The 21,671-nt window shown below is 42.9% G+C and overlaps 1 protein-coding gene and 1 long non-coding RNA gene across 3 annotated transcripts in view; one reads left to right on the top strand and one right to left on the bottom strand.

Annotated features, from left to right (window-relative positions):
* ZWILCH (zwilch kinetochore protein) overlaps positions 1-21,671 on the bottom strand; it is a 78,166-nt gene that overhangs the window by 36,410 nt on the left and 20,085 nt on the right. For both annotated transcript variants that reach the window (XR_007168190.2, XR_007168189.2), the window contains exons 19-20: positions 15,188-15,534; positions 11,340-11,441 (exon numbers count right to left, since the gene is read on the bottom strand). The gene's annotated coding sequence lies outside the window, so the exon portion shown is untranslated. The remainder of the gene's footprint in view (positions 1-11,339; positions 11,442-15,187; positions 15,535-21,671) is intronic.
* Positions 13,695-15,809, top strand: LOC136791666 (uncharacterized). Its single transcript, XR_010834110.1, has 2 exons — positions 13,695-14,076; positions 15,209-15,809. It is a non-coding gene; the product is annotated as an uncharacterized lncRNA (long non-coding RNA).

Below are 21,671 nucleotides of genomic sequence, written 5' to 3' on the forward strand. Positions count from 1 at the left end.
CGCTGTTTGTGGGAAATGGAGAGAGCAGCATCTTTCCCCAAAGCTTTCTTAACTCGCCCCGCTGCTGTTGCCCTCCCACCTCCCTAGCTGGTGTTCGCGCTCAGCAGTGCGGAGCAGAGGCCAGGAGGCCCGTTCGCATCCTGCAGCGTGGCTCATCCGCAGCCAGCAAACAGCCAGAGGGCCCAGGAGCACGCGGGCCGGCCAAACCCTTCCTGGTGGAAGGAAGCGGTGCCAGACCACAGCGCCCGGCATCCAGCTCGCTGCGCTGCGATGAAAACAAGGAGCGGGGATGACGCAGGCGTGCATTAACACCAGCCTGACCAAGGCGCGGTTTCCATCCAACCGTCTCGGCAGTGCCGTCGGTGCACACACATCCTCTGGGCCAGGACGTTCAAACCCCACCAGCGCACACTGCTAGCTCCTGCCCTCGAACAGAAAGCTTTTAGGAACTTGACACTTCATCACGGGAACATTACCCTGAGAAAAGCTGAGTTGCAAGTTTCTTGTGCTCAGGGTTGGTTTTTTTTTTTGCTAAATTCTTGCAACTGTTTTTAAATATTAGCTGTGCAGAATTGTTTACTACGGAAGGGAAAATCCCGACACTAACATCCTCCCTAGTCAAAAAGAATTCATGCATTTTACCCTATTTTGAAACTTTTTAACCTGGCTTCTGGACCAGATTTTTTCCATGACCCTTAAACTTCACCAGTAACAGTTTGAAATTTTTCCTGGGTAACAGTTGCCTGCAAAGCACTTAAAATTTATAAACTTCTCGTACAGTTTCTGACATTTATCATTGCTAAAGTAAATGGAAGCAATGGAATCGACTATGCATCATGAGTAATATAATGCAATATTAAAGGACACCCAGTGGAGTACTTCGGAGGCTCAAGAATCTAAATCATACACTCAGTGCTGGGAAGCTGCGTAGGAAAATGTGCGGCACCATTTCTTGGTTGACTGTAGCTGTCACTGCTCAGTGTTACGAGAGCTAAGCTGCGCTGCTGATGCGCAGGGTTACATAATTGACAGCAGTGATTTACTATTTATATGAATTAGAAGAGAAAGAAGCTGTGGAAAGAATTCCTAATGAGTGCTCACAAGTGTTTCCACACGGCCTGCCACAGCCGAGGCTAAACAAAAACTTACAGCAAGCCAGGGAGAGGGGCTCAGGCAAACCAAGAGGGGAACTCACGCTGTCCCTGCTGGGGCTCCAGGCAGGTGGCTGGAGCTTCCCAGCCCTCTCGGTGTTGTCCACCTAAACTACTGCATAGGGGAACACAGGTACCAGGCATAATGAGTAGCACTGATGAGATATGAAGGAGATGCCCACCTTCCTGTCTTCTAACTTCTTTTTGTTATCCTCCGTTGCCCTGGTGCTGGTCTCGCATGCAGAGGCATGGAGCAGATGCACCGGGCAGAAACAAGAAGTTCTTTGAACGCACATTTATGAACACTGCCGCAGCCACTGCAGTCTCTGCGTGTCACTAGGAAGCAATCCTGGCTTGTCTTTGGCAGCTCTGTGGCTTACGTAGGTCTTGAAAAATGCGGACACCTCCTCCTTTGTGATCACGGGTTTTGTGCAGGCAGAATCCGAAGGCTCTAGCCCATCGCCAGTGACCTCCAAACACCCAGCAGCCGGGTCACAGCAAACTGCAGGTCAGTGCTGCAGGGTACGAGCAGTGTGTCTGATGCAAATCGGTTTTATCTGATCACCTGGGGGTGATGGGCTGATGGCACGCAAGGCACATTTCCATCTGGGAAGACCCAGACAAAGGAGAAACAAATACAGTAGATAGGAGAGCTTTGTACATTCATTCTTCCCAACTCACTCACTGCCTCTTACACATGTCCCAAGAAAATATACATAGATTTTTGAGTAATAATATCCAGTACTGAGATGACACATTGGAATTCTATTTCCCCCCCTTCCTTTTTTTCTCCTTTGCTTTGTTTTGTAATCTCCCCTGCATTCTCTTTCTTTCCCTCTTTTTGCTTCTTCCTTCAGTCCCACTGAAGCTATACACATGATCATGACATAAGAAATAAGTCACCCTTCCCGTTCCTCTATTCCTCCTCCAATAATCTGCAAATTCTATTAGCTGAAATGATGTGGGACACGGGGATGGATGGGGGCAGACGGAGAGGCGCAGACAGACTGCCTGGTAGCGTCTGGTAGCCTGGCACCCACTGGCTACTTGGTACGGAGCTGCGCTGCGGGAGAGTTTTATCAGAAGCATCAGTACAAACCCTAATCGTATTACAGAAATTGCAAGATGAAAATGAAAGTTTAAATTACTTCAGTGTTTATCTTCATTTGTATACATCTGGCCGCTAACAAGATGCGCACATACGCAACGCCACCCCCAGCAAAACGCTGAGAGATGGATGCTAGAGGAAGCAGTATGACCTGAAACCCTCTGCGTCCTGCCAGCGGTGACAGGAGGCGTTCCCGGGGGTGGTGGAAGCACCGCTCACTCCACTGCTGAAGCTCTGCACCCCTTCAGTGCAGCAACCTGTGGGACCACGCTGTGATCTGACCTCTGGAAAGAGGCGGGAGGGTGTTTGAAGAAAAAACGGGTTTGGAGCACTCTGCACGCTGCACCATGAGATCTTGGGATCTAGACCTGCTGCAGGAAAGGGCATACGGATGACACATGAAGTATCACTTGACTACAGCTCTCAAAATACTGTTTAATTCATGTTTGTGTCTTTGATAGCAAAATACTTGTTAGTTTTCTGGTATGATAGTCAAACAGCTATATTGCTCTTCTGGGATTATTATGTGTTTCATTAGCAAATCAGCGGCTTCTGAAGTCACGGAATTGATTTTCAGAGAGTGAGTGCTCTGTTTTCAGGTTTTCAGTTTCCTTAATAAAAAGTTTCTCAGCGCCACAACTACAGTAGAAGAGTTCAGAAGAAATTAGGTAAGAGCAGTCTGATGGCTCAAAATACAAGGCAAACAACACATTCTGAAAGTATACTTATCTATTCTAAGCTTATGGCCTTCAAGACAATCTCATGACTTTGGGGAGCATTTTTTACTTTGGAAAGCTAGTGGTTGGACAAGTCACACTGCTCATCACAGCTATTTCCTTAAAATCTTTGCAGAAAACATCTGCGACTGAAAGGGAGAGCAAACAAGCAAGCAAGGTTCACATACAGCATTCACATACAAACCTCATGTTTCCCTGTTTCGTTGTTTTTATGGCATAAGCACATTGATATGGAAAGCCAGAAATGCTTTATTAGCTAACCAGCAACACGCATCACACGGTGCAGCCAGTAAACATATCTATCCCAAGAAAACATAGAATGGGAGGGAGATTTAACTTGGCTGGCATCATTATTTACACACAACGCTGCACAAAATCTTTGCTTCTAATTACAGCTGCGCCTGGCTGGGGCGGGCGGATCAGATGTGAAGTTCCCAGGCAGGATGGGAGTGCCAGCAGGACAGCAGGACATCACCCCCTTTCAGACCATTTTCAGGCCAGGCCCCCAGCTATGCTGTCTGATGCTGCCAAGAGCAAACTTGAGATGGGTGCGTGTGCTCTGCACCCGACCCAGCATCCCCAATTTGGTCTGGCAGGAAGGAAGGACCGGAGGAGTATCGGCTTCTACCCGACAAGCTAACCAGCCACTTCATCCCCAGCTGCACGTGCGGCGAAGCACCACTGCACACCCGTCGTGAACGGGACAGCTAAAAGTGCCGAGCAATGAGCTTCCCAGTGGGAGCTGTCTGAGCACAGGTCTCACGTCAGCCAGAACTTGGGGGGGTCACGGAGATGTGGGGAGGCACTGAGCTATGGTCCTAGGGGCAGTGCAGTGAGGGGCAGGAATTAGGAGTGCCTCATCATCGGCGTAAGGTTTGTTTTCATACATACATGCGTATGCACTTGCACACATAACCACACACACTGTGTCCTGCGCGGCGAGTTCGTGGAATGGTAAGTTAGACTCCGAGCCGCTTGAAGATGCTTCAGGAAAGCATTAAAAAGAGGCCATATTCTAGAAGTGTAATGTAAAAATCTAGTTTCTGTTGTCTCTAATTTCCAAAATATCAAGCCCCTGAAAGACACACACATTAAAAAAAACAAAATACCATAGAAAGATCAAAGATCCCTCTGGAAATACGTTCTCTGCACACTTCAAAGCCAAATGTCCCCTCACTTGCCCCCTTGTAAAGAGATTAACTTCCACGGGCTGAAGCTGCTCACGATATCAGCAAATTCATGCAGTGAAAATAAGGATTCGTACACGTTAACTCAGGGACGTCGAGCAAAACCAAGAGATCCCTCTGTATTTTCCTCTGCTTGACTGAAATACTAGCATTTATACCCACTCTCACTTCCAAGCTGCGATTGGTATTTAATCTGTTAGCAGGCAGTTTGTCCTTGAGTCATTTCGCACGTGGATCATCTGCAACCCCCTTTCCCTGAATTAAAGAGGAAACGAGCGCACCATCTGGCCAGCCCCTCGCCTGATTCAGCCCCAGCGCCCGCGGTGGTATTCCAAAATGTGAGGAATGCTCACCCAGTAGGCTCGGTTCACATCCTCCCTCCTATTGACTAAAGCTGCTCTGTCCCCTTCTGGGGCGCTTTATGTAAGAATTTGGTGGGAAGACGAGGTCTCGGAAATCTGAACCATCTTCAAATGTGCGCGTGGGTGGTCTGAGCAGGCAGCTTATGCAATGAGAAATGGGAAGCCACTAAACTGATTCTGCTTCTAAATATTTTGACCTTTATTGACATTTATAAGTAGCAGGCAGCTTAATTACCAATTAAAGGAAGTTATTAGCTACAAAAGGAGCCTGTTCTTTTTTTTTCCTTTATGGCTCCTTTCCCAAACCAGCGCTGCTCTGAAGTGATTTCTGTGGCAGGACAAGGCAAAGGAGCCCAGGAGACCTCGACTACTTTCCAGCTAACCTATACAGCGATCCTTACAGAAGTCAGAGAACTTGCATGAAGTGGCTACTCCAGAAACAACACGTTCAGAACAACAACAGACCCTCCATTTCTGTAGGTGTTAGCACCTTGTATTACAGTACTGCCCCGTTTTTCTAAATAGAATTGCTTGGTGGGCATTTGTGCTGCCTTGTTTTCTTTCAAGCACACTCATAAACAAAGCCTCACCCTATTCTTTTTTTCCCCTCTTTGGTTGGTCGGTTGAGGATTTTTTGTATGATACATATCCAGAGGATGGCATGAGGAGCTGAGAACATGCAAGACTGCCTAAGCCACTAATCCCAATACAAACTGCTGAAACAACTGGAGGTTCCACCCCAGGGATGGCTGAGTCCCTACAGCAAACCAAGCAGTTTCTTTAAACCACCCAGGCCCCAAATCTGCCAACAGGATGCACTGGCTACCAGCTTTACACATATTTATGGCCCCGCTAGTGTGATAGCATTGTTTGCTGGGTAATAGCATTTACAAAAACATATTGATTAGAAAATATTTATTGAATTTAAGATACTCATTAGAATGAGCAATGCTCTCCCATAATTTTAGAATATCCTTCTTTTAATAAATACAAACTAGGACAACAGTATACCAAAACCACAGTACTAACAGAGCTCTAATACATGAAATATACGATCAGTGTGATGTTTTCTTTTTTTTTTTTAACCAGATTAGTGCTAATCTGGATTAAAAATAACCTTATGAAATAGCTAACTCTGTACACCAATATTATTTTCCGCTGTATAACACAGACGAATGTTGTTTTAAGAGGCTCTGTGTATGAAGGGAAGAGCAATGCAAAACACACATGAAAACCCAAAGATACTTAAAGCGTTTTTCTCAATGGATGAATAATCCCAAGGAATAACTTCCCTGGCAACTACGAAAGTAGCTGCATGGTCCAGACCACATTTTAGAGTACATCAAACCAAAGAAGGAATGGAAGTTCCAGCATTCTCCCAGGCAGGCACAATATTTTAGCTTTTCATCAGTGCTACTCCTGCATATATCAAAAGAAGTCCCACGTTACCTTCTACCAACCTCAGTGTCTGACTTTCCGGCATACTTCTGGGCTCTCTCAAGCAAGACATTTAACACTTTTTTTTTTTTTTTTAACCTCTCTGCAATTTTTCCCCCAGATTCTCCTGCTTTTTTTCGTCCACATTCTTTACACTCCCTTTACTAAGTTGGTAATGCATCCGCAGTCTCACAGAAAAAAAAAATATTTATTTGCAACCTATTTGAAACCGGGAGCTTGATCCTGAAGTCACTAAAGTCAAAGGCAACAAGGGCATTCTGTTCAATGGGAACAGAACAAACTCAGAGTTCCTGGACAGTGTGTTTTTAATCAGGGAGCCTTCACATTTAAAAGGAAATCATTTGCATCATATTAGTATTCATTGTCCACCTACACAGGATGGGAAATTTACTGAACAAAAAGGTTAAGTGTGTTGATGCCAAGAAGGCTTGCCCATTGCAGAGCCGGTCACAGCAATGAAAGCCTCTCAGCTGTACCTGTTCCAGGAAATTACATCGAAAAGCCTCTGCATTCATGGCTCAGGGGAGCCAGACCTGTTTCTTATGGTACATAAAAGGTCAGCTGAGATCACTGTGTGTATTATTCATCCCAGGAAGAGTCCAAGCGTACCAAAAACAAAAATAGAGCTCAGTGAAAGAAGGTAGCAGAAGGGAAGCTGCTGCAGGCCGCCTGACACAGTTTACTCAAATATGTCACTTCAGATCAACAGAGAAATGTCCTCCTGCAAATTGTTTATCAGGGGACTCTTCACTGGAAAAATGATACAAGAGTTCTTTGTGCCTGTTACAGAAAAGCACGTGGGCTTTTACAGTTCTGCCCAGCCTGCGGTTCACAGGATAAGCAGGACTCTGGGGCTACTTCCGAAGGACCTGTGTAAGAAAACTGAGACAGAAGAGCCCAATGTCACAAGTCACTGGAAAATGTTAGGCACCTGCATTTTAAAAAAGACTGCAAGTCACTTATTTAGGTGTTTTATACAAGATGATGTTTATACAAGGTTTCTTCCTGTAACATTTGATGTAATATTAGGTATTACATCTGGTGATTGAAGACTGAAAACCCTAGTTTTCTTTCCACGAGGCCTCCCAGAGCTCCTCTGAGTCCTTTCGTGCTGTCTTTCTCTAGTTTCATTTATATCCACCACATAATTTTTCTCATCTTTTAATTTAGAGCAGAATCCAGAAGTGCAAAGCTTCTCTGTTTCCAGGTCACTTTGTTCCTGGGATGGGTTTCTGATGATGAACAGCATCTTCTTACCCTTGCACAGAACCCTGTCAAGCATGCCCAGTAAAACTGGGAGATCACAGATGTTTAAAGGTTAGAAGGGACCTCTCAGGATTGTCTAGTTCCTGCCCTCTGTCCTGGAGAGTCTACTAACGGCAGTGTGCTCTCCAATATACGTATGGTGCCTGCAACCTCTGAAAAATGAGCTGTAAAAATTAATCATAAAACATAAAGCATAAAACAAGCAATGGGGGGGGGGATGCATTTTGGGTTTATTTAGTCTAAGAGTGCTCAAAATTAATTGTCAGGGCGCTGGTGGAACACAACAGAATGGGGATACCTTTCCTGCTTCTTGGCAGAAGCAGCTTCTATCGACTTGGTTACACACAGCTCATTGCAGGTCAGGTAGGTAAAAAAAATATTGGAAGCACTAGAAGGTTGCTTGCTCTTGGAACTGAAATTAATACACATTGAGCTGAGCAGAGCAGAGAAAATATATGATGCTTGACAGCAAAATGCCCACGAGGCTTGTTGGTGTAGGCAGACTCGCCGTCTGCTCAGCTTTGAAGTAGCCCTTTGCTGTGTTCTGTACTGGGTAAGAGCAGGGAGCTCCTCCCATCCCCTTCAGTCCCACATACAGAAATACCACAGATCCATCCAGCTCCGCAGGAAAAAAAAAAAATCAAGAAATTAGTTTTCAAGGTGGAAAGCACTTTATGGTGCATCGCTTCACTGACATGTTGAGACTGTTCAGGACCACTGCACACCATAGACTCAAAAGGCTGTCTGTCAGGAAGATGTCTCGACCCTGATCCTTCTCCTTCGGCAGCTCTTCTGGCAGCTCCTCCTTCAGCAGCTCTTACAGGAGGGATAGAATGGGATCTCACACCCTGGGTTAACTTGTGGTTATCAAATGTCTGAGAAGAAATCATACTCAAAGCTGTTCTCCTAAATATTAACGAGCAAGGCTTTGCAAATATCGGCCAAAGTAGCAGCTCGTGTAGGCTCCAAAAGCTCGGGAAAGCAAATCAAATTCAAGCTTGCAAGAGTGAACAGGTATCAGCAGGCATGAAATATTTGCCCAAATTTCGATCGCCTTGAACAATTCAATAAATCACATTGCTCCATGTACGCCGTTTGGTAGGAGTCAGACGGCTGCACTGCCCCTGAGAACTGGGCAGTAGGTTTGGGGAGGAAGGAAATAGCTGCTACATGCAGTAAATAAAAAAAAAAAAAGAAACAGTTCTGCTGCAGAATCATTCCATTCAGCCTGGCTAGAAACACAGGCAGCTACAAGCCGATCATTCATCTCCAACATAAACAGAGATTTGGTTAGACCAGCAGTAACATAGGTTGAGATTTTTAGTAGATGACATAAATAAATGTATTTTTATATTTCCTGACCACATTAAGCTTGAAATCAGAGTTCTAAAATGCGAGCCCCATACTATAAGATTTCTAATAGCCAATAAATTCAGATAGTCACAGTGAAGCAATGTTTCCTCCTTAAAGGTACATTTTGCTGCAGTGTATATAAATACAAGGGGACTTGTTTTTTTATGGATTTGGAATTTTATGTAGCTGAACATGATCATTCAAAAAAGGTTAAAGTTCTCGTAGGAGGACAGCAAGATGGAAACCACTTCAGAAGGCACATAGTCAGAGTCCAAATATTATTCCTACATGGAAAGACATTAGTAAGGAGATGGGGGAAGGTTGGGGAAAATTATTTTCTCCCCAAAAGGCACCATCCAGGAGAGCAGAGGCATAGCTAAAACATCCCAGCTCAACAACATCACTGTATTTCTCCATTCCTGTCCCACTCTCTTACACTAAGCAAGCATTAAACAAGCTCTTATCCTTTCCCAGTGCATCCACTTCCCATTTGTAAAGCAGGCATTACAGGGCCAGAATTCCCTTAGGTGGTGCCAGAGGAATGACTGAGTTCAGAGAGTTACCGGTAACACTTAGTGCTAAAATACTTAGATGCTAAAGGTCGTTTTTCATCCCTAAATCTTCCAGTATTTTAAAGTGGAGATGATGATATCCCACGCTGGGAAATTGAACACAACAGATGGAATGACTTTTGTGGCTTCTCAGAATGCCAGTAGCAAAGTCAGGAGTGATTCTCAGGTTGGCCACACGACCCTTAAAAGGTATCTTATGCTTCCAGACCCATCAAGGCTGATGTCCAGGCTGATGCCCAGCAGTCAAAGGTTTTAATGATGAAAGAGAGCTTGCTGGATCGCCAGGCTGCCTTTCAGCACGGCATTGCTCACTAAGCAAGCTCTGGCTGAAGGACAACACTGTGCTGCATGGACTTTGAAGGCAAGTCCTTCGCCAAGGAACAAAGTTGTTTAGTTTTTGGACCTACCACTTTCAGCGAGTCCCTTACAAAAAGACATGATCCCAGTGGGGGAGCAATAAAGAGAATCGGTGCGGACTGGCTCTGCTGCCTGTTATTGACTTAAAATCCTTGGAATAGCCAAGATGAAAATGTCTGAGCATTGATGTCACTTCGATACAATTGCTCTGGAGGCTATTCAGTTTTCCTCGGGGCGCCTATTCATTTTAGGAGACTTGCTGATCTTTGTCTGACGGCTGAAGTTTTATGACCAGAAAGAAATGAAGATGGCAGCTAAGAGCTTCACTTCACAATGAGAAAAATAATGCTTTTAAGGGAGGATTTGTCATTCCTAGCTCACTTTGAGAACTAGCAGTTGAGACTAAGGAGATGGAATGTACCAGCAGAAGAAATGTTAAAACTCCGAGTACTTCCAAGTGCAATTTAGCTGCAGGATGACAACGAAAAGAAAAGTAATAATAACCTCCCCACACCCACCTATGTTAAGGTTGAAAAGCCAAGTATTCGAGGGCTGGAACTCCACAATTAAGATTGCCTTGTGCCGTCCTAATTCACTTCTCCTGTGTGATACAATTAAAATATATTTTCCGCCACGGCCTCACCCCTTTAGTAGGCAGGATGAACAGAGCTATTCAGTTAGGTTTGGGGGTTTTTTTTGAACCTTTTTGAGTCAATGTGTGGCCTTGGTTTTATTTATAGCATGCAGTTTAAACTCTTTACTGAATACAGGATTATTCATATCCTTATGGGTTTTTATATAACACTTATCACAGAAATATTTTCTTCAAAAACATAACAAATGTCTCATGACAAAACCCCTGCCAATGAGGTAGAATGGTAGCAAGGGTCCCTTCAGCCCAAGTGCTTAATCAGAATCAGAGGTCCCACAAGATTGTTTTGATTAGTATGAGATCATCTGAATGCAATTTAGTGTATAATATATTCTTGTTTCTAGCAAACCGATGGTAACAAAACCCCATTTTTCTGGAGAGAGCTCCAAAACATCCACTGCCGTGAGTTTTCTGTTTGAGAAACCATCTGCTTCCTTTCAGGGTCATCCATAGTATTTGCAAACTTTGTTTTCTGTGGTTTATAGCACTTCCTTCTAAGACCTCTAGGCAAACGACAAGCAAGGCCTAGTCTGGAGCGAAGCAATGTAGCACTGTAAGGCTAGAATAAAATCATTCCTAGTTCACGTGAATTTGGAAGACTCCCACTTACATTTGTAATTGACAAAATAAAAATAAAAATTACTACCTACCTTTGTTTACACGCCCTCTTATTTAGAGGTGTAACTGTATGTGCATGTGATTATGTATACATGCATGTGATTATGTGTATACACCTGAAACCAAAAAGTAGTCATATCTGCTAACAAAAATACTGAAAAAACATCATGTTTGTAGGATTTTGTTTGAACACAGCAGTGCTAGTCAGCAAAGTTTTAAACAAACTTAAATAATTCAGAGACTACATTATCATTCTTCTCACAGACAAGACAATTTACATCCACCCTTTTGATTTGGACCTAAGCTACAAGTCAAGTCACTCTCCGCAGAGATAAATGTTACCTCAAGTTCACCAGTATGAACCCATTTGAGAAACACAGTTTTCAAGTTTGTGCAAGCCTGCAATCCCACCTGCACAATCAGAGAGATCGATTTATGATCCCCTATGTCATACTGCTTGTTTTACATTGTAGTCTTAAAGAAAGGAGCAGATGTTATTTAAGAAATAAATGACTTACTGATCTGACAGCCATCGGGATCTCTCTCTGTTCTTTTGGTTCGTACTGCTTATCTCAAGCTGTTCTTCAATGATGCTCTCTTCAGAGGAGAGGATCTGACGGCTGAAAGAAAAATGCACAATGCTTACAGTTTATATCCACAAGACTGGAAATTTGGCATGCCTGGAGGCTTTAGCATTATTATTATTACAAATATATTCTGGAATTTGTATTTTTGGCATAACTGAAAGATTTGTTATAAAGAATGTAGCTTTATTTTTTTAACGTGTTAAGTTAGCTTGGATTATTTTGAATTCAAGTATTTCAGCAATGACTGTAAATAACATTCTTTTTTGATTTGATGTAGTAAAAAGAAAGTTAACAAACATGATTTCAAGCATCACTTAGCAACGTCTTTAAAAACACCACCATCATTATCCTAGGATGCAGCTACCTGAAAATCTGGCCCTCCTACAACCTGGGTTCAATCGATACAGATTTGTTAATTAGAATGGCCTTTCTTCTTTAATGGAAACCTATTTTAAAGTCTAAAAAGTTTAAGAAAACCAAATTATCCCTATCCAGAACTACTGCTACCCATCCTACCTTTTGCTCTGTTTTCACAATGATGTGCTTAATTCATAATACAAGTTGTCCCACTGCAACACCCCCTAGTTTAAGGCAAGGCCTCTAATTTATAAAGACAGAAGTTGGTGCTGCTGTCTAGATTGTAAATCCATCCTCCCATCCACCACTGTTCTTCAGCAGTATTAGTACTACAACACAAAGCAGTTGTAAGAGCACCAGGGAGCTTCCATGGCAGACACAGACATCACTACGCTGCGTAGTGTATAAACACAGCAGGGAAATAAAAATTACCACATCCTCAAAGAGATCGACGCAATTATTTTGTTGTTCCTGTATGAGGATCCCAAGGCACTTTGCAGTTAAATCTCTCAGGAAGACTGCATTTCCAGCCTTGTTTTACAGAAGGGAAACGTGAGGAGGACTGAGTACAGTAGCACGACACTATGAATTATGCTTTCTCTCTGAAAGGGGACGTACCTGGAGTGCTGGACTGAAAGCTCACTGAGGTTCCCTTTTTGCAGAAGTTATCAAAGGAAGGTAAGAATCCACAGAAACTCGTAGGTCTGGTACGAGCATTTAACTCTGTAGGCACCCATTTCCTCAGCCTGACTGAGATTCTGGTAATTATTTCTACCCACTGGCCATCTGATGCTCTCGGCTGAGCTCACTGATTTGCTCTCAGCGCAAAAATGCCTCACTCAAAGAATGCCTACACGTTTGTTAGTACACTGGGAATCAGAAGTCAATGTTGCTTCACCTATATGCCTTAGGAAGCTACAGTGATATAACGTTTGCCATGGCTGCTATACAACGTACAAATTACAGAATATAATCATCTTCCTGCCAACATCTGGTCAAGTTTAAAACAGGAATCTTGTAAAGCTTCTAATTACATCTCCTCATACTTTTCTGAGCTTTATTAATCTCAGCTCAGGGTTGTTTTGTTGTTGTTGTTGTTGTTTTTAACTTCAGTAAGTACATTCTCTGATTCATAGCAATGTTCCAGTGAATTATTTCCATTATTCCCCTTTTCACTGCCTAAAATACAAAACAGGCTCCTGAAGTTTTAACCCTTCACATCACAAAGTGACAAAGGCTCTCAGAACCTCATCCAAGCCATGCTGCCTTTAGCTAGAGACTTTCCACTGACTTAACTTTGGATCAGTCCCCAAAACAACAAGGGAGGCTGCGATACAGCAAGGCATTGGGACAGATATTCCACTTGAAGAATATATTACATCGCCATTGGCATCACTTAGTCATCTGTTTAAGACAGAGGAATTCAGCATGTTCTCACATATTTTGCAGAACATATTTTACACCCCAAAATTGCTAAGGAGTACTAGTAAGGTCTAATCTCTGAAATTCATCTCTGAAAAAGCAAAAGCAAAAGTCAGTGCTTTTCTTTTGTTTAATAGACAAGCTACAAGAAGTACTATGTCGTGCCGGCACACAGCCGTCACTAAAGAGCTTACTTCAGGTGCACAAGATGGAAATTATCCTAGTTCAACTTCACACTTTCCCCATGAAGTTTAAGAGTTTACCCAGGAAGTAAGGAGCCTGGCAGTTTAGAAAGCAGTCCTCTCAGGCTTTGCTCATGTGCAAGAGGTCTTACTTTCCCTTGCAGACCTGAAAACACACCACTCGCACTGACAGCTCTCCCGAAGCTGCAGAGAATCTTTTCTGTTCCTTTGCTGCTCTTCTCTGCGTGCGCTGGCCAGGCAAAAAAGACAGGTCCCTACTGCTGAACTAGTAGCAGTCCATCAATAAATAACAGATTTCCAAGTCACTGGTACCCCGCAGAGCACTTTTCACTAGCATGTTTCAAAGTGGTCCTCGCCGTGCACGAGGACTATCAGCGCTGCAGCCGTTCCCCAGGTGAAGGCACTGGGGAAGCAAGCCCAGGGTCAGCCTCCTGACCTCCAGCATCAGGCACTCCCCCGACTCTGCCCAAGCTCCGTCCGTGCTGTGCAATGCTGCCTCTTGGTGGAGCACAGCTAAACACTCGGCAAGGCTTTCCACTCTCCTCTCCAGCCTAAACCTCCAGACCTGCACAGAAGCAAAACCAGTCTGTGTCTTCACCTATTAAGGTGTCCACGTCCTTACAATTCCTGTCTGCCCGCTGCATGTGAAAAGGACAAATGCCATACTTACCAGGACATTATTAAAGGTAAGATGTTCCAGGAGTGTGTTTTAAAACTGATAATTAAATTGGACAGCCAGAAGCACTGAATCTGAACGTTTTATAAGCCGAGTTGAATATCCATAGAGAAAAAATGTATGATTTTGCTAATGAGCTAACTCAACTAATTCAATAATGACCTAATTCAACTTCTTCCAAAATAATTCATGAGCTCTTACTCATTATCAGTTATACAGTACACTAGGAACTTCACTAATTATCATTATTGACAGTTGTTATATGTATTTATGTTATAGATGCAACATAATGGTGGACTTGGAACAAAAAATTCAGCTGTGCCTTTTCGTTCCTACTCACAAACAGTGACGGGAAAACCTCCAAAAGCATTCTCAATGTTTTGTAGTTGTTAAGACACTTCATTTTCTCTCATTCCCAAGCTTCAGAAGCTTCCTCTTTGTGATTGCAAACAGATGATGGTAGAGTTTGCAATTAAGCTAACACAAGTAAATTCCAATCAGCGGTGGCCTACAGCAGCTTCTCAGTGTTCACTTGAAATGGGGGCCAACTCTTAGTACGAAGCTATCAGCGGGAAAAGCTAAATTAAAATTGATGTTTAGACGCGGTTTCAGTGACCCTCTTTGCACCCAGGAATATCTATAACATCTGTCATGTATTAAATACCAAGTTTGGGATTTTCAAACATCCAGTGAGCTTGGGCATTGAAAATCCAATAAGGCCCTTTGAATACATCAGTGCAAAATCTAAAGAGTTTTTACCATTTGGGAGAACAGCACTCCACAAAAGGGAGAATTTTGTGCATCCCTCTACATTCATCAAGAAACATTATTAAGAATACACAATTTAGGGGCTTGTTTGAAAACTAGGCCTTAAAAACTGAGTTTTTAGTGTAACTGGAATAGATTTTGCAGATTTACCCTATCCTGTCCATCCTTACAATACTGTGGCAGAACAGAGATGGTAGATTCTTGCATATTTTAGGTTTTCCAGAAATTACCCCAGTAGAACCAGTGGTTAGTGGTTACAGCTATTCAGTGTCACCAACAGGCATAAAATATGATGCCATGGGCTTTCATAAGGGTAGGGACTGCTAAGTAAATACGGTGTAAGTTTCAGTTACCTATTCTTGATCTCATTTCAGGGAGCACAGTTCAAACACGAGATCTTCCAAACTTCTGGAGCTGTGTTTGTTGTTGTTGTTGTTTTAAGACGGAGCCTCTCTTCAGCAGCAGCACACAGATTCTCCCCGATACAGAAAGATTTGCATCCCCTGCAGTGGCAGGCCAGCAGAAGTATCTCCGTCGTGCTGGGTACCAGCCAGTTGGATGGTGCAATTCTGCTGATGGTGCCAGCCAACGTCACCAGCAGATTGCATCCCAGATGCCCTGGAAAGGGTGGCGAGCCTCCTGGTAGTGCCAAGGGAATGCAGGCTCACTGGAAGCCCAGGTCAGTTGGCAGCATGAAGAGCTGGAGAAAAGGCATAAAACAAGGTCAGGTCTACCAGGCTTTACTGGTAAAGGGCAGAACTGTGCAAACATGAGCGTATCGGTCTGGATAAAAGCATTTGTGTAGAAAAAAAATACTCTAAGCATGGGAAAAAAAATAAATAAAAAAAAATCTTTAAAGTTAATGGGCAAGCCTGGTACATATATATGTATACAAGTTCAAAAACAGGCTCTTAGGGCAAAATGACTCATCAGTGCTCTTGATCTCTTTTTATAGACAATAAAATGCATCCCCTATATTTCCAAACACTCCTTTCTGCCTTTTGAATGCACTCAGTTGTCAGAAACAGTTCTGAACAACTCTGTTAACAGCTCTGTTCCTCCAACTGCTTCGAGTCAAAGCAACATGATTGGTGGTAAAAGAAGACATCCTCATTTAAATTACTTCCGATTTTCTATTTTTCTCTGAAAAGCAAGTCCAGGCCATTAGTACAGTTGAATGTTGGAAAAAAAGTTTCCAAAACCAGCTAATATAATGCAACGAAAGTCATTTTGTAACACAGAAAAATACAAGTACAGTTATACAAGTGTTCTTGGTCCAAGAACAATTGTAAGTGGGTTTTGTTTTGATTTTGAAAAATCTCCAATATCTCAGGGTAGTTGCAGTAGACCACACACTGGAAAAATTACATGTTTTTCTGGTCGCTGTGTAATAAAAGGATTTTTCTCTCGGAGACAGAAAAGGCCTATTCAAGGTTGGAGAGGGAGTAAAACCCACTAGCAAGAATGAAAGATCAGGAAAGACTGGGTTCCAGTTACAGTTGTATGAGGATAATTTGGTCTAGCTGTCTGAGCAGCTGTCAGGGAATTAGGAACAACAGCTTCTACTTTATCATCAGCCTGCAAAAGACCCTAGGGCTAAAAGCAAAATCAATCAGATAGCAGTTTTATGGTCTCCGGTATTATGGGTGACTCCATTTCAGGGTGTTGAGAGGTTTTGCAACATGAAGTAGAGCACAAATAGAAAATCAGCTGGGAGAATAAGTATCAACTGGGTTAAGATGGAGGGGTTTTTGCAAAAGTTTGTGTGACACAGCCACATAGTAAGCCTGCAGCCAGACAGTACGTAAATACCTACATCATTTACGGATGAAGACCCACTGCAGGGTGCAGACAATAAACTGCAGATAAGCCTAAACTGAGAGTCAGTTGTGACTTTCCCTTGACTTCACAACACGCTGCAGTAAGCCAATTGCATAACCTACTTTCCAGGTTATTTTACTGCAGTCATAGGGCAATTTTGGACCGACTCCACTAAGTAAATTTTTTTAACATTCTTTTTACTCACCAATAAAACAAAATAAAAGATTTTATAGCCTTGATGTGTTTCTGGCACATTTTAAAACTGCTGCTAATAAAACTTTTCCAAGATGAAACAAGAGGAAAAAATGACCCAGCTGTAGCAATGTGATTATCTCATGACTTGATTTTTTAGTTTTTTTGTAAAGTTGAGCTTTTACGCAGGAAACTGGGAAAAAAAACATCCCAGAATAAGATTGCGTTAAGAGAAGAAAACCCATGTAAGCACAACTCACCAAGCAGAACGGCGCTATGATTCTAGCAGGCAACGTTAAACGTAGCTTGAATCATCGTTTCATGCACACCGGGGGCTTGCCCCTTCTGACCACTGAAGTCAGTGACAATTCACCAACTGACTGCGGTGACGCATGAGCCGGTCCCTGAAGAAGCAGGCTGGCTTCTATGTGCAGCACTGGGCAGAGAGCCAAGAGCTCTGAGCTCCGTTCCTAGCTTCGATGCAAACTCCCTGCGTGATTTTGGTCAAATCTCCCGGGGCCTCGGCTTCTCATCTGTTAAGAGGGTGATCTGCCTCTGTCTGCTTCCACTGCTCTCAGAATTGTCATAGCCTCTCTCCTGGCATGCCAAAGCCTTGATTTTTGGTGTGTTGGTAGGTGTAGATGTGCTGTAACAAGGAATGACTAATGCACAGCCTTAACCAACCTAACAGCTCCAGCATCACAGAACCCTGCAGTGACTCAGGACACTGCCGTGCCCACCTCTGCAGGACAGAAAACTTGCCGAATCTGTGGCAAGTACTTAAAAACGTGCCTTAAGCACCAAGCTCAGCTGCAGCAAGCTGACCTACGTATGCTATACTGGCCTCTCTGTGCATCCTAAAACCCAAAGTGCATCAGCTGGTTGATTTGCAGGGATCACCTCCTCCAGGCTTGAGAAGGGCCCATCCTGATGAGCAGGGAGTCAAGCAGGAGACCTGCATGGATGCACAAGGAGCTCCTGACAAGACTCCCTCTATAGCTTTGAATGCTCTTTTCCACCTCTCAGAACAGAGTTATTATATTAACTACAATGTTGTTGTTCATTTTAGGCTACCAGGAAACCTTTTTAACGTCAACTAACTTTCATGAAACTGACCATGAGAGGGCACCAACACTTCTTTACGAATACAAAAACAGGCAAATAAATAATTGGGAATTTTCTTACAGACTGTATAGCTTCAAAGGCCTTGAATAGTGGGTTCCCCAGAAAGCCCCCGTGTCAGGCAGCGACGTGGGTGCACTGCAACAGGAAAAAAAGCACCCAGCTCCCTAAAGCTGCTTCCCCTACAGACTCCCTTTATATACAGAGCCCCTTTCCTTAGGGCTGATGAGTAAAAGGTTCACACACCTTTTTCTATCGATGCTGTCCAGAGCCTGCAGTATCTGTCCTACCCCAGACCTCCCTTAGAGGAGCAGTTGTTACCTTCACTGCTGCTCCTGGGAGACCCATCCCCTTCTCTCTCAGGACTACACCGCTTGCCCTTTGGTTTGGAAGGCCAGGCTGCTAGCGTTCAAGGGAGAGAACTCGTTCCTGAAAGCTGGATGAGCAGCAACATCTGAAACCACAGGTTTTCAGCCCAGCTAGCCCTAGCAATAAGTTTGTTCATTTCATAGTCTTTCCAATTCATACATATGCTATTTTGTATTACAAGCCCAGCTCTCACAAGCTACTTACTGACAGCATGCAACTTTACAGCACAGAAGACACCCCTCTGTTTCCCAATTACAAATACATAAAGTACTCTGAATGTAAATTACTTCCATCAGCTGAACTTCTAATTTTGAAGGGCAGCTGCAGCGATCTAAGGAGCTCCCCCTGGTACTGCGACGCCCAGCCACGCAGCCCCCGCAGCTGCAGTGTGAGACCTATACCAGCAGACTGCCCTGTTCTGAACTGCTGATTTACATTGCAGAAAGCTGGAAAAACAGGGCAAAGATCAGCATTAAAACAGGTATCTAAAGCTTCCGTTGGGAATGATACTCTACTTGTACCCTAGAAAGCTGCCAGTGAATATTCATTTCATACTACTTTCATATTTTAGCAAAGACATCACCCTAAAGTATTCCTCTAGAAATAAGAGAATGAAAAAGCATATTATTTGTCAAGACTGCCTTATAAATACCCGATGCAGAATTACTCCATGTAAAAATAAAACTCTTGGCCTCCCAAAATCCCTCAGCCAAATCTCCCTGCCAAATACCATCTGGGATGCAGACACCTATGCCAAGAGAAAAACTTGTCTACAAATGCCCTCTTCAAGAGCAAGCCCGATTATGTATGAACGTATAGATCACTCAAAAAGCTAATTCTGCTTACAAAGGAAAATATCTCATTGCTAAAAGATCTGTACGGTTAAGCTAAACCTTTTCCTGCAGCATTGACTGTGGATACAAAAGGATTGTTCTGTTTTGTTTTGTCTGTAAGTCAACAAAATGCTGTTTTCAACTGGTTGTTTCCCCTGAGGTTTCATGACAGTTCGATTAACTCTGTGCAATTATTCCATGAAAGTAATTTTACTCTAAATGCCCTGGTAAACATCTGGCAGTTCAGAGGAATCTCCCAGTTGGGACACATCAATTGAGAAGAACATCAGGTAAGCCAGAAACGGGGGGAGATGAAAATAAGTTAGCCAGGGTGTGCGATAATGTAGCATCTGCAGAACAAGGGGGTCAACAGGGAGTTCTTTATAACAGCCTTACCGTCTGAACTTGATAAACCTTATTTTCTCCTACTGTATTTTTAAAGGTATGTGCCAGAAAAACAGAACAGAGGAGTTCCAAAAAGCACGTATTCATTCAAAAAGAAAATTAATTTATAGAACAGTCCACAGTGAACTGTGCATGAAATAAGGCTGTTTTTGTCAGTACGGGGTGTTGTAAAATTTTCAGTTTGTTTAAAAATGTGCTTCTTGTATAGCATGCATCATGCAAGTGGTTGAGTACTTAAGAGTACTGAAATTATTTTTAATGCAGTTCTCAGGTGAAAGAGCAAAAAGATCTACTGATGTTGATTAATTGTTGTTCCTAGCTCCAATGGAGTTATTAAAGAAAATACAAATCAGATTGTTGTAATTGTATGAAGCCATAACGAACACCCTAACATTTTATGAAAGCTATGTTCTAGCTTTGGAACTGAAATGCCAGCCCTCCTGCAAAAGCATACCCTCCTCTTGCCTTTGGGTTGGTCACGCTACAGAAGCCAACAACCTACACTGCAGCACGTTTTCTGCTCGCTTTGCTTCTTTCCACCTGACGATCAGTCATTGCTAACAAAAATAGGAAGGGTAATGCTAAACTTAAACAAACGTATTGACTAGGCTGAAGAGAGAGATTTAACTGTCAATGTCTAAATGAAAATCACACGCATCTGCAACCTTTTATATTAAAAATACAAATACTTCAAAGAGTATTTAGACACTGTGACCCGTAGCATGGAATAATTAAAAGCCTTTCCTTAAGGGCAATATTAAAAGACCCCTTGTGGACTTGCTGGTAGAACCAGGCCTTTTTGTAGCTTCCTTCTCATTAGAGGATATTAAGTTCATTATGTTTTTCACTTTCGCCATCCCCAGAGGAAGATTATCCACTGAGATTTGAATATTTGGCTTCATCCTCCACATTGCTTTTACAATTGGAAAAAATGTAAATGGCTGTAGTCTGTTCTCTATTTTTTTTTCTCTTGCAATTGAAATGTTCACGTTAGAAATGCAGAGGTGAAGATTCTTTTAATTCTAAGTTAAAAGCACTTGATGTAGAAGTGCCCACATTTTCCCAAAGCAGCTTTGCAGTTCCTGAGCTAATTAGGAGACACGGTATGCTGTCTAATGAGCACAGAAGAGAGGGGAGAGAGGGAGATCTCTGAGGTCATCCATTTATTACATGTTCTGAAAAGGGGTTTCTTTTTTGCCTTCCAGTTTTAACCAAACTTGTTATTTTTTTCATTTTTATCAGGAACCAATCTGCAAGCAACACAGATACTACATGGGCCCTTTGGACCTGGTCTAAGAGATCACTCGAGCTCTGACCTACAGGCCAGGGAAGTCAGTGCAAAGTTTCCCACCAGGCTTTGGCTTTGTTCCTACATTTTACGTGCAAGAGTTAGATACTACAAAATTGCAGTAAAAAAGCAAGTCAGAAATAAACTGTTGCTTAGCTGAATAATGCTGCTTAGCCATGCTGTCCCATTACTGACAGCTAACAAAGAAAGGTGAAAGAGCACACTGGGCTCATCACAGGCAATCTGATTCTGACCGTGTTTTTTCCACCCTGATTCTGTCACTTGCCCCAGGTCTGTGCAAGAAGAGCTGATGAGAAGAGATCTAAAATCCAGTTCCCCTTCCTGCATGTCACAGAACAACTGCAAGGCCGGTTTTGTACAGGCAGGCAAGGATGTAGTGTTTTCAGACCTTCATTTACCTGCTCTTGGGATCCCCAAGGCTGTTAAATGCTCTGACTCACAAAAGCAGTCCAATTGATTGGCTTAGCAGACAGGTCCCATCCTGTAACCCCAGTTTTCTTTTCAAAGCTCCAGATGTATTTACTCTTTGTACAATGCTCCAATGCAAAATATGATTATTTTTAATTAGATGTTTGTTCTGCTTTTCCTCACTTCCTTCCCCCATCGTCAAATTCACCAGCAGAGGCTCATGTAAAGCAGGTCCTTTGAGAACTGTATTAATTTTGTACAAACAGTACTGTTCTACAAAGCTGCTCTACAACTTCAAATAAAATAGTTATAGCAGGTCATTACTATAGTTTAACCTGCAACAGCAGTTAAAAATATAGTGCGTACATATTAGTATTT

The sequence above is a fragment of the Anser cygnoides genome, chromosome 11, assembly GCF_040182565.1.
Source record: "Anser cygnoides isolate HZ-2024a breed goose chromosome 11, Taihu_goose_T2T_genome, whole genome shotgun sequence".
Classification (NCBI taxonomy): Eukaryota; Metazoa; Chordata; class Aves; order Anseriformes; family Anatidae; genus Anser; species Anser cygnoides.